Source organism: Gracilinanus agilis, chromosome 6 (genome assembly GCF_016433145.1).
Source record: "Gracilinanus agilis isolate LMUSP501 chromosome 6, AgileGrace, whole genome shotgun sequence".
Taxonomy (NCBI): Eukaryota; Metazoa; Chordata; class Mammalia; order Didelphimorphia; family Didelphidae; genus Gracilinanus; species Gracilinanus agilis.
In genome coordinates, this window is record NC_058135.1 from 40,727,343 (window position 1) to 40,741,410 (window position 14,068).

Below are 14,068 nucleotides of genomic sequence, written 5' to 3' on the forward strand. Positions count from 1 at the left end.
AAAGTATTCCATCTCCTACTTTAGCCATTGTTTTGGCTGTTCCCCATGCTTGGAATGCTTTCTTTTCCATCTCTGCTTCCTGGCTTCCTTGAAGACCCAGAAAACTTCCACTTTCTTTAAGTTCCTGACCTACTTAATTTGAATACCTTCCTTTTCTTGATTATTTACAGTTTCTCCAGCATGTACCTTGTTTGTACATAGTCGTTTGCATCTTATTTCCATCATTAGACCATACGTTTCCTGAGGACAAAGACTGACTTTTGCCCTTATCTTTATCCTCAGTATTTAGCATGGTGCTTGGCACATAAAAAGCACAACAGATAGTAAACAGGGAGACATGAAGGATTAGTGAGAGTGTAGAGTGAGGTAAGGAGATAGCTCAAAGACTAACACTTAAAAGAATGGTGACACATTCTAGAAATCAAAGAGTCAAATGTAAAGAATATTCTAGAGGATGAGTTACTTTGTTTTAAATATCTTGTTTTTTGTACCTGACTCTGGAACAAGCTTTTTTTTTGTTCTAATTTGGACCCAGGTATTCCTAAATCTGTATTTCTGGGCCTTGGACATGAATCCTTTAAAACTTTTTTTAATTAATTTTTTCTTTATTTTATTCCAGTGACAAATTCTCACATATGTTTTCCAAGGTTACATAATTCATATTGTTTTCTCTCCCCTCCTCCCAGAGTTGACAAGCAATTCCACTGAGTTATACATGTATTATCACTCAAAAGCTGTTTTGGACGTGTATTCTAATTCTCATGTTATCTCATGATAATTAATTTCTTTTTTTTCTTGTACAGTTTCCTATTTGCCTCTCATCTCCAAATGAACCCAGTAGAAAGGAGGGTTCTGGGCTCTGATACCTTTCTAGGCTCTTTAGTCTCACCAGAAAGAAGGAAAAGAAAGAAAAGCATGTTCAAAAATCATGTATCCCCACTCCCACAATATTTCTTAAAATATTAACTCCAAACATATCAACAGCCCATTCAAAATTCTCCATAATCTTGATATAACTTATGTTTTTAGACTTATTTTCCATTATTATTAAAGGAATATTCTAAGCCAGCCAAGTTTATGAGTCTTCAAATAGATCCTATACTTCAAATATAATGAAAAGTATTCTAGACTTGACTTTTAGAGACCAAGGTCCATACTTCAATTCTGATAGTTATAAAATATGTGACAAAGTGAAGTCACTTAATCTTGTTGATTATGAGTTTCTATATCTGCAAAATGAAGGCCTAATTTGTACTGTTTGCCTCACAAAGTTGTTATTATGATTATTTGTACATCATAAAGTGAAACATAAATATGATCCATAAATTATGTTCTTCCTAAAATTTTTGATCAATTGTACTTTTACAGTAACCTGTAACATCCTTGTCTTTTTTCTCTACAAATATAAATTCTATCTGTCCTTCAAGACAGAGTTAGCTGAGTGGCACAGTGGACAGAGGGTTGAACCTGGAGTCAGAAGGATTAGAGTTCATATCCTGCCTCTAATACTAGTTAGATGTGCATCCTTAGCCAAACCATTTTCACCTTTATTTCTTCAATTATAAAAGAGCAATAATAACAGCACCTTCCTCTAAAAGTTGTAGGGAGGATTAAATTAGATAATATTTGCAAAGCTTAGTTGTTTAAGTACTTTATTACTTCCTTCTCCCTTCCCTCCTTTCACTTCCCTTCCTTTCCTTTGTTCCTTCCTTTCTTCAGTTTTCTCATATGCACTGCAAGGAGATTGTATTACTTCTTGCATTCTTTTTTTATTTAAAAACCTGTGATTCTTGAGTATATGCATTAGCAGAAAAGCAGGTGTGCCTGTCCTGTAATGAGAATGAAAGGCAATATATGCTCAGATGGTTTATTGTTTTCTCCAAGCTACAAAAAAATAACAAGAGAAAAGCCTGGAGTAGTGATGGTGAGCCTTTTAGAGACCAACTGCCCAAACAGCAACCCTCACTCAGCATGTGAACCCCCTGCCTTACCCTAGACAGAGGAGGGAGGAAGTGCTCCTACTGGGCTTCTGGGCAGAGGGGCAGATGAAGTGAGAAATGTCCTCAGATGTGTGTGGAGAGGGGGAGGGGAGCAGGTTCCTCTGGGAGACACCAGCATGTGTGCCATCAGTTCACCAAAACAGGTCTAGAATATATGGAATAGGATCTTAATGGAGAAGATATAGGAAAGCATGGATAAGTATTCCACAAGATAGAAAGAAAATTGAGGATTCCCGTTCTCTAGTAGTGGGTCCTTCAAACTATCAGCATCCAGTGTTTCTTGTGTCTCCTACTTCTTAAGGGTAAAAACAAATTGGAGTGCTTCCAAGTTAAGATGGTTGCAGAGTAGTAGCTAGAAGCTTACTCTCCCCACCACCAACCAATATATGACACCTCAAGAGAACAAAAAAAAAACAAATTCAGATGGATGAAGAGACTCCATAATAGGGTGCAGCATTGAAGGTACATGTAATTTGGAAATTTCCACACTATAAGGGGGTGAAATAGCTCCCACCAAAATGCAAGCTGATCAACCCTCCCCCACCTTTCCTATGGTGTCAGAGCCAGAGCCAGCATGCCAGAATTACAGCAAACATGTGGCAATCTCTAGGGTCTTGGTATCTGACTAAGAGCACTAGGGACCTACTCCTGAAAGCAGCTAGACCTGAGACCCCAGAGGCTAAAAAGCGTGGACCTTGGGTGCGGAGATAGAGTAGAGAGGGGTGGCAGAGAGAAGCAGTGAGATGACTACTAGGAAAATAGCATTAGACAAAAACTCCTCTGTAGCTCCATACATAGAGAGCCTGCCCTCCTCCCTCAGACCTCTGGCTGAGAAGGAAAATCAGCACAGTGATGGCAAGCAATACCCAAGAAATAACCATAAGAAAGAACAAGAGAAAGGCACTAACCCTGGATAATTTTTACAAGGAAAAAAATTCATACCGCAGAGGAGGACAAATAAGTAAACACATCTAAACTTTCCCCCCCAAAATGGAAATTGTTCACAAGCTCTTGAAGAGTTCAAGTCTTAGATTATGAGAAAGGTGGAAGAGATTTGGCAAGAAAAGTGGGAAATAGTTCAAAAAGAAAATAACAATTTAAAAGACAAAATTTCGCACTTGGAATTTGAGGTCTAGAAATCAAATGAAATAATAAGCAAATTGAAGACCAGAAATGACCTGCTGGAAGCTAAGAAAAGCAGGATAGACCAAACAGAAAAGGAAAATCAAATGATTATAGCAGAAAACCAATCTTTAAAGATGAGAATTGGGCAAGTAGAAGCCAATGATTTTGCAAGACAGCAAGAATTAATAAGGCAAAGTCAAAAGAGTGACAAAATAGAAGGAAACATGAAATATCACCCTGAGAAAATTAATGACCTTGAAAACAGGTCTAGAAGAGATAATTTGACGATTATTGGTCTACCAGAAAAACCAGAAAGCAACAGGAACTTTGGACATCATACTACAAGAAATTATCTAAGAAAACTGCCCTGATGTACTTAAACAAGAGGGCAAAATAGACATTGAAAGAATCTATAGATCAACTTCTATACTAAATACCCAAAAGACAACCCCATCCTGGAATATAATTGTGAAATTCGAAAGCTTCCAAGCTAAGGAGAAACTTTTACCAGAAGGTAGAAAGAGACAATTCAGATATCATTGAACCCCAGTCAGGATTACAGACTATCTGGCAGCCTCCACACTAAAAGACCGCAAAGCATAGAATATGCAACCACAGATCACCTACCCATCAAAACTGACTATATACTTTCAGAGGAAAGTATGGATATTCAACAAAATAGAAGATTTCCAAATATTTGTAAAGAAAAGACCAGAACTAAATGGAAAGTTTGATATCCAACCACAAAAATCAAGAGACACATGAAAAGGTAAATAAGAGAGGGGAAAGGAAAAAAAATCTTTTAATTTGCTTCTTTAAGGACTTCAATAGGATCAAATTACTTGTATTCCTATATGGAAGAATGGCATGTGTAACTCTCAAAATTGTATTCACTATTATAATAATTAGAAGAATTATTCATAGGGAGAGGTTGGGGTACTAAATAGTCTAAGATGATACGCAAAAAAAGAAAGGGAGGTAATAAAAGATGGCAACAAGAGAAACTTGAATGAATAAGAAAATAGGATAATCTATAACACACAAAGAGGTGCATGGGAAGGGGAGGGAATGTATACTATTATAAGAGAGGAAGAGATTGTTAACAGGTAATACTTAAACCTTACTCTCAGTGGAATGAATTTTGAGAAGGAAGAGCAGCTAAATCCATTGAGATATTGAATTCTATCTTACCCTACTGGGAAAGTCAGAAGAGAAAAACCAAGGGGGGTAGTAGGGTGGGGAGTTCAAAAAGGGAGGGAAAGAAAGAGGGAAGGAATTTAATAGACTCTAAAAATAATAAGAGGGGTATGGGAAGGCAATGGGTGGAAAAGGAAGTAAACTGAGGATAGGGATGGGGGGACTGATTAAAAGCAAACCACTGGGGGCAGCTGGGTAGCTCAGTGGAGTGAGAGTCAGGCCTAGAGACAGGAGGTCCTAGGTTCAAACCCAGCCTCAGCCACTTCCCAGCTGTGTGACCCTGGGCAAGTCACTTGACCCCCATTGCCCACCCTTACCAATCTTCCACCTATGAGACAATACACCGAAGTACAAGGGTTAAAAAAAAAAGCAAACCACTGGTTTAAAAGGAAAAAGTGAAAGAAGAAAGGGCAGAACTAGGAGAGGAATTCAAAATGTTGAGGAATACACAGATGACAATCGTAACTCTGAATGTGAATAGGTTTTCTTTTTTTAAGTAAATAACCATGTTAATAAAAAGTCCCACAATATAATCAATGTATTTTAACTACTTTTCAAGCAAATATTATAAAGAGAAAGCTTGGGCAGTTTTTTTTAATTTGGATAACAACAATGATATGATTTTAATTTGCCAGCATATGTCACATTTTTGTAAAAGAGTCCCTCAAATCCATCATTCCCAGAAAAAACCCCAAACATCTCAGATACCCTGTTTTTGTTTTCTTGGGTTTGGAGGAGTTGAAGGAAGGGATGAGGTACTTACTTTCCAATTTTCCCAAGTATATCAGTGACTAAGGGAACTAATAGTCATGAACATAGAGGGAAGAATAAAAGCAAGGTGAAACGAGGTATATAGATCTCATTATGTAAATGGATTTTGTTGTGTCCTTTTGTGTCCTTGTGTCTTATGTTCTCATATCTTGTCTGTTTCTGTCTCCTAAATAAATTAAGCTTTCTAAGTGGTGCTAGAGTTTAACATCCAGGGAAGTCAAGAAGAGGTTCTAGAGATTAGTGGCAAGATGAATGATTTGCATTATTTTTGTAACTAGACTCACATTTAATAAATAGGTAGTTTGCCATCATAATCAGCAATGAGTTAGTCAAGAAAGCTATAAGAAAGAACACAAATCATTCATGATTTTGTTTCAGGTATGTAGTGAGAACAAGGTGAATTTTGCTATGACCCACAGAGAGTATACTTTATGTTTCTGCTAGTATCATGAAACATTACTGTATATATAAAGTACAACATATGTATAAAGTCCAAGATTTTTTCATTTTAGAGGAGAAAGCAAAAGGACTACAGGAATATATTTTTACTCTCCATGATCAAGGGAGAGGAAATGTTCCTTTAAAGAACAGAAGTGTTTCAAAGAAGAAAGAGAGAAGAATCAGTGCGAAGAGAGAAACTTGTATCAGGAGATCGGTAGGTGGAAGAGCATGACACAGAGATGGAAGGAAAGAAAAATGACTGAACATTTTATACTATATAATAAATATGAGGCTTTTCTTCTAGAGAACTGCTGGACTCTCTTTGGAGGATGTGTCTCCAAGTCAAAAAATTACTAAGAAGATTTTACCTGTTATAGAATTCATATAAATTTTATGGATACCGTAGGTTTTTTTTAATTTCATGCAATCAAATTTACATGCATTTCTTTATATGAAACAATAGAGCATCTCCTACTAATAGCTCTGAAAGGCATGTAATCTGCACATTCTAGTTTTTGTAGTATGATCTCTAAGATTCAGATAACATATTCAGTGTGAATTTATTATAGAATATTGCATAAGATTTTGGTTTAAGCCTAATTTCTACCAGAGGATTGTGATCTAATAGCAAAGTTTTTTTCCAAAGTAAAGTATTGATTTCAGGTTCTTTTTTTGTTCTATTGATTTACTTTTCTATTTTTCTATTTTTAACAAAAAACAAATGTTTTTCATAATGACTGCATAATCATATAGTTTGAAGTCTAGAAGTTCTATTTCTCCTTTAATCTTGCCATTTTCATTATTCTCCTTGATATTCTAGACCTATTGCTTCTATTAACTAATTCTTAAAAGTAGGACTTTCTGATAGTTTGATTACAATAGTGCTAAAATGGTGAACTATTATTGTTATTATATTGGTAGTCTTCTCATTGTTATCATGTTGAGATGGCCCAGCCATGAACACTGAATGTTTCTACTTAAACTATTTATTTAATTAACGATAAAGTCTTAGACCAAGAAAAAAAATAAAGATAAAACATGTCCCTTAATAGTCAGAGAAGTGATGGATTTTAAATGTCAGATATGGACACTGTGGGAATTTGTTTTGTAAGACCATGCATCCATAAATTGCATTCATTTTTTGTTCTGTTCTGTTTTCATTTATTTTTAAAATTTCCTCTTTGAGCACAGTGGGAAGAATAGATTAAAGCAGAAAAAAGAAAAATGAAGTAAGAGGAATAATGGAAAGGATGTATTTTTTTTTGCTTTCATACTGCTCATAATGGTGTTTGTTGTGAGGGATGAATTAGAAGCATCATGTTCTAGAATAAAGGCAAAGCCATATAGTTATTTTTGTAGTCTAGTTTCTGAAATGTCTGCTCTCTGAAGCTTCCAAAGAAGTTCAGCTTCCTAGCTATAGATGCACAATAATTGAAGAGGCTCCACCAAAACAGTAACCTTAGCCATAAGAATTTCTTTGTTGAGAAACATATTGCTCCTCTCTCTTTAATTTATAACTTCATTTTGCACATTAAAGAAATGGAGGGTCACTGAAGAACTTGATTTTCCCTGAGCTATATATACCATACAAATAGTCCAAGAATTAGTCCTGGGTGCCTTTCTTTTAGCTTACTCTGTGCCCAGAAGTTGTTTGAAAAATATCATACTGCATACCTTTTTTTTCTGGAAGTTATTTTTTCTGAAGATTCAGGTTTATAAATATAAAATCTGTGAACCCTGATTTTTATATATGGAACTGGGAGGGCAGTTCTGCTTCTCCCACAAATACAGAAATTTGACCAATTTAAGAGAAAATCAATAAAATATAAGTACCTTAAAGAAAGATGTTGTTTTATTTTTTCCTTTGTATCTTTAGGGCTTAGCATGGTGCTTAATATTTAACAGGTGCTTAATGTTTGTCAATTTGCTGAATGCTTGAATTTTCATTTCCTAAATACTTTTGTTGTTCAAAGCAATACTAGGGACTAGAGATGTAAAAATTAAAGCTTCAAGTTCTTTTTACTCATGTTGCAATTGATTTCCAATGAATTATTGTGATTGAAAAGTGACTTGAAGACTCTCATGCAATAGTACTTTCCAATCAACAACTAGCTAAACAGTCAATGCAAGAAGAAATGATTTAAATGTGAAATAGCACTGATCCCTATGTGATTAACAAAATAAAGAGCCTTCCCCCTACTTTACTAATAGCATTTAATTCTCCTGACAGTCTCAGTCAGAAAGGCCAAGAACATAGGAATGAATTTCTTCATGTCACTTTTTCTTTGGTTGAATTAGTCAGGTTTAGAGGTCACGTAAATCACAGGAGTTCTAGAGTTGTCTAAACAGTTGAAATATCAAAAGCAAACCATAAAGGACAGCAAAGTGAGAAAGAGTTTGTGTTAACTGAAGATCAAAGGAAGTCAGCTTACTGCTGTATACAGTCTATGACACAATGAGAGAAATGTTTTTGGCTTCAATGAGTGGAAAGCATAACTTTAGGCTAGCACAAAATGCTTATATGAAAGGAACAGAAAAAGATATTAGGGAAGGTGATTATGAAAATGTACTTTGGCCCAAACTATTTTAGTGAAATGTGGAGGATCTGTGCCAGGATTCTTCAAAAGACAAAGCATTATTTCAAGCTGACAATATGGAATAAATGAATTGGGGAAAAAAACCTATTTTATAGTCTTTATATTTATTTTTATTATATATTTACTTATAAATAAATGTTTACTATATATTTTATTTCCAAATATATCCCTTCTCCCTCCTCTTCCTACTGTCAGTTCTCAATAAAATGTTAACTTAGTACAATGCTTGACAAACACCAAGCACTTAATAAAGACATCCTCTCTTCCTTCTCACCTTCAATTTGATTCAAATCAACAAGAATTTGTTACTAGTTACTGTACTAGAAGCAAGAGATACCAAGAAAAGAAAATGAAACCACCCCTGCCTCAATATGCTTGTATTCTACCAGGGGCAACAAAATGCTTAAATGTGAGTAAATGTATAATAGCATTAAAGTGATATCTAGGGAGAAGGTACAGGTATGATATGAAAAGTATTTTCTTAACAATTGAATAGAAGTTCCAGGAATAAAATGGAACAACATGGAAAGAGAGATCTGAGTCTAAGATTTAAAAAAAGAAAGAGGAAAAAAAGAGCAATCTGGCAAAAAATAACCAAGATAGTTATTAATAAACTTTTATTTAATAAAAAAATAAAATAGTTATATAACAAACTTTTATAATTTTTGTTTCTTGATTTGAGGCAGACAAGGATTTTCAGGGAGCAGCTGATGAATTCATTGTTGTTCAAAATCTCCTAAATTAACTTGTAATTTATTTTTAAATTTTATGTCGTTATTTCACGTTTTTGACAGATGAATATCTCATTAACTTTGTTATGGCATATAATAAATGTTGCATATGTGCTGAAAGGAGCACAACACATAGATATAGAGATAAACTTCAACGCATAATTATAGGATTAATTTCTTGGTTTGCTCACAAACCATGGTTTATAAAGAAGCAACTAAATTTCATGTTCTGAAAAGTAAGAATTGACTCTAATTTAAAGTCAGTTTTAATCTTAAACATTTGAAGAGCTTTTTAACCCATAGTTTAATAAAGTTAAATGATCATACTCTACAATCCCATCATTTGCTTTGCTATCAGCTTAAAGATACAGAGCACTTGTTCCCTGTAGCCTCAAAATTCAATGAGAAATTGGCAGTGATGATTTCATACTAAACCCCAGCCACAATCATCCAATATTTATTGTGTATAACAACAGGATATTCTAAAATATAGGCTAGGTGTGTGAATTAAAGAAAGCTGAAGATTATGTTTTTAAAGTCAATATGAGGCTTGCTTTATATTTGTTTGAATTGAATTTCACATTTTATAGATCTGTGGTATTATTTTACAAAACTGTACAAATAAATAGAAAAAGGCCTTTATTCTATTCAGTTTCAAAGCACTAGAGAAAATAGTTTCATGGAAAATGGGAAGCATTATAGTTTATAATATAACATATACATGAATGAGAACTACTTATAGTTAAGACTAATTAACACTGATAGATAACACTTTACAAGATAACAAGATAAAAAGAGTCTTTCCTTACAGTAATCCTGCAATATAGGATGAGAGAGAATTAAAATCCTTATTTCATTGGTAAATTGTTATTCAGAGAGGGGTAAATGACTTGTTCTATGTCGCATGATCAGTGTATCCAGACCAGGGCTAGAACTCTATTTTTCTATTGCCCAAACCAGATATGGCAACACATTCCACTTGATTTAGCAATGGAAGGCCAAGGGAGAGAATCTAATCTTGGATTTGCCAATTGGCAGTGGTGATCTTGAGAATTCTGCAAAACTTTAAGTTTTCCCAAAAGTTTATATATACACCAATAATTCATTCTGTATTCCAAAATAAAGACTAAATGGAGACATGATTTAGGCAAGAAGGCTACCAAAATAAACAGATTGTAAGAACTTATAGAAATCACCTTTCTGATCAACAGATTGGGACAGATTAAACAAAAAAGAATAGAAAAGATCACAGAAAAAAATGGGAATTTTTGATTACATAAAATTAAAATTTTTTTGTACACAAAAAATACATTCAGCTAATTAGAAGGGAACCCAAAACCTTGGAAAAATCTTTGCAGTATGTTCTCTGATAAGGACCTCCTTTGCAATATATTAGAAACTGATTCAGATTTTAAAAAATGAGCCATTCATCAAATAATAAGTAGTCAATGTATGTGAACAGGAAGTTTCTAAAAGAAGAAATTCAAGCAATCAATATTTATACATTTAAAAATTTTCCAAAACAATAATAATTTGAGAAATACAAATGAAAGTGAATCTGATATTTCATCTTGCAACATTTCCCAGCTATACATGGTATCTTTACAAAAGGCTACCATATGCTAAGGCATAAAAATCTCATAAACAAATAGAATGAAGAAGAAATATTCAGTATATCTTTAGTGGCAATAATTACATATCAACAAAACTGACAAAATTGGCTATGTCAATGTTTTAAAAAAATTTAAATGCTGATTAACAAAACATGAAATAGAGAGTTTAAATAACTCAGTCTCAAAAACACGTCCAAAAAGGAAAAATTTATGTGTCATTTGTGAATTATAAATCCTAAGATTAATTCTATAAAATATTTAGAGAATAAATAATACCATTTTAACTCAGTTGTGTGCTAAACAAGCAAATGAAGAAATCTAAGCAAATGCTTTCTATAATACACATATGACTTAATCTGAATTAGTAAGAGAAAATGTTGAGAGAAAAACAAAAACAAGAAACCAATATCCCTAAGAAATTTGGACACAAAAATGTTGAATATGAACTTAGCAAACAGATTAGAGAAACACATTAAAATACTTTACATTAGGATTTGTAGTAGGAAAGTAAGGCTGTTTTGATATTTGGGGGAAAAAAAACTTACAAGCCTGAGTCCTAAAAAAAAAAAATACATTGCAGTAAACCGTGGTCAAAACAAAACATCCATATATATTACATAGATTAAAACTCATTATTTAGTCATTTCAATTGTGTCTAACTTTTTGTGACCCCATTTGTGGCTTTTTTGGCAAAGATACTTGAGTGGTTTGCTATTTCCTTCTTCAGCTCATTTTACAAATGAAGAAACTGAGGCAAATAAGATTAAGATTGCCCAGACTCACACAGCTAGTAGTAAAAATCTGAGGTCAAATTTGAACTCATGGTCTTCCTGACTCCAGCCCCTTTATCTGATAAACATTATCTACTGATTATCTATTGGAAAATCACTACAGCCATTTTCAGTAAGCTGGTGAAAAAGGAAGCATGTTCATTATCTTCACTGCTTTTTGGATATTTGACTAGAAATTATATTTTTAGCACTAAAACACACAAAATAAAGGGAAGTATAAGCAAAGGAGAAAACGTATTTTTCCAGATAATTTGGTATTCTCTTTAGATAATCTAGAGATTCAACTATAATTAATTGAAACTATTAACTCCAGTAACATGAGGATATAAAATAAAACCACAAAAATCTTAAACCTTTCTGCATTTTACAAACAAAACTCATCCACAAAAGATTAAAAGAGAAATTCAATTAAAATGACTACAGAATGTATAAAATATTTGAGAATATACCTACTAAGACACACATATGGATTATTTGAGTACAATGTCAAAATATCCTCTATATATAATGGTCAATTTAAATCATTTGAAAGAGATTTATTGCTCATGACAATATTATCTAAATGAATTTATCCAGTGCTATACCAATCAAACTGCCAATATCATTCAAACTATGGCCATAAAATTAGAAAAAATAATAAAATTCATCTGCAGTAAAAGTAACAAATGATCAAGAAACTCAAGGAAAATTGATTAAAAATGAGAAGGAAGGAGGTAAAAAACAATACCAGATCGCAAACTAGACCATAAATCAGTCATCTTCAAAACACTTTGTTATTAAGTCAAAACAAAAAGAAATTAATCAGTAGAACATATTAGTCCACAAATACATAAGCAAATAAAGATATTAACATTCTGTTTGATAAATCTAAAGGCTCCATCTCCTGAGGAGGGGATTCACTAAATGAGGAGTTCCCTAGAACCATGAAATGGAGTTATGTTATAGCTTCTGTTTTCTGGGGGCCTGACCAGGCTTAAGGTACTGGGGTTTAGGGGAGGAGCTCCATAGCATGTGCTTCATCCTAATGTCTTGTTTGGGGACTTGACCTGGCTGTACTTTAACATTCCTCAGCAGTCTGAGAGCTAAGTGATTGGCTGAAACTTTCTCTACCTTATGCTTTTATGTAGGAATGGATGTGGCTCTAGAACTTGGAGTGGCTCATTTGTTCTGGAGATTGGTCTGAGAGATAGCTCCCATCCCTAACCCACTGCCTACTACCCCAGTTGTGATGAGATAATCTCTTCTCTCTCCTTGGGAAATTCTTAGTAGGAAGTGGAGAAACATTCAGGGACTAATAGAGGGGTTTTGCAAGTCCCCAGACTGTCTTGAATCATTCAGAATTCTAAATATACTTTTAGGGAAACTATGGATCTCCATAGGTTTCAATTAATTAGAATCTATTGTCCTAGAACATATATACTTAGAGTTGTGTCATCAGCATTTACACGATGATGAAAAGAGTTTCTAAAAGTTTCAGAAAGAGACCTACATTTCAGACCAATCAATGTGAAAATTTATTCTTCATATGATTGTAAATATTTTTGTACACATGAGCCACTTTCTCTAATATAGGTCTCCCTGCCACATTGCAACTTTCCCCACTGCAGTTTCAACATATCACAGGTTAGCATAAGAAATTAAATGGAAATTTTGGGGAGTTTTGTAGAAGAGACAGATGACATATGAAGGTTAGCAGATGACAAAGAAAAATATTTAGAAACTCATGCATAAAATGTCTATAGTATTTATAATATCAATATATTTTATCTTTTAACATCACAAATATACACAATTTTTTTCTTTTTTTTTAAACCCTTAACTTCTGTGTATTGGCTCGTAGGTGGAAGAGTGGTAAGGGAGGGCAATGGGAGTGGGGGTAGTAATAATAATATCAAACCTTCCCCCCCCCCAAAAAAAAGAAAAGGAAAAAAAAAGAACAGGGCTAATAAATAATTTTTTTAAATGGTAAGCAAAAGAGAATAGAAGAAATTTCAGAAAGGACTGCGGTTGAGGAAGTAAGGGGTATAATCAATCTGTTAAATTTGATTTATGTAAAACAAAATTTAAAAAGCAAGCTGTTGGGAAAAACAAACTACCTAACAGAAATCATAATTGTTTCTTTTTTTCCATGTATTTTTAAAACAATTCTGCAAAATCTTTTTCCTACCTTTTTTTTAAGACCTTCCCTGACCAATTCTTCCTCAGATGGGTGTGTAATTTCCCTAGTGCTGTCTCTTACTATCAGTGTTTCAAGCATTTTTGCGTAATTCAATTCCTATCCTTTCTGTAAATTATATTGAAATATCTAAATTATTTTACTTTTCTTCGATATCCTTTTATTATTTTTCCTCATTCTGGGTCCATTTCTAACACTAAGATATTCCATATGCATTTCTAGTTGAAAAAAACCCAACTCAATAATTATTAAGCAAGTCAGGCTTTAATTTTTCAAGTATTAGTAGTATAAAATTGTATTTGGCAAACCAATATACCCTTCTAATCAATAATCCTGCAGCATAAGTAGCAATAAATAATGAAATAATAGCTACATGCAATTAATATGTATCAAATAAAAATCAAAACAAATGAATGTCATTAATCATTCCAGCAATTTGCATGTGTAATTATATATAGTGATTTGATGATGAGATAAAATACTAATTGTAAAGGAAAAGATATTTAGGAATCTCAAACTCAAGATCCCATGTATGAGAGTGATTTACATCTGACCATTCTTGTGTATAGTGTAAAATAATCACTTGTTTATCCTCTTTTTAATTATTTATTTCTTATTCTTGGTTC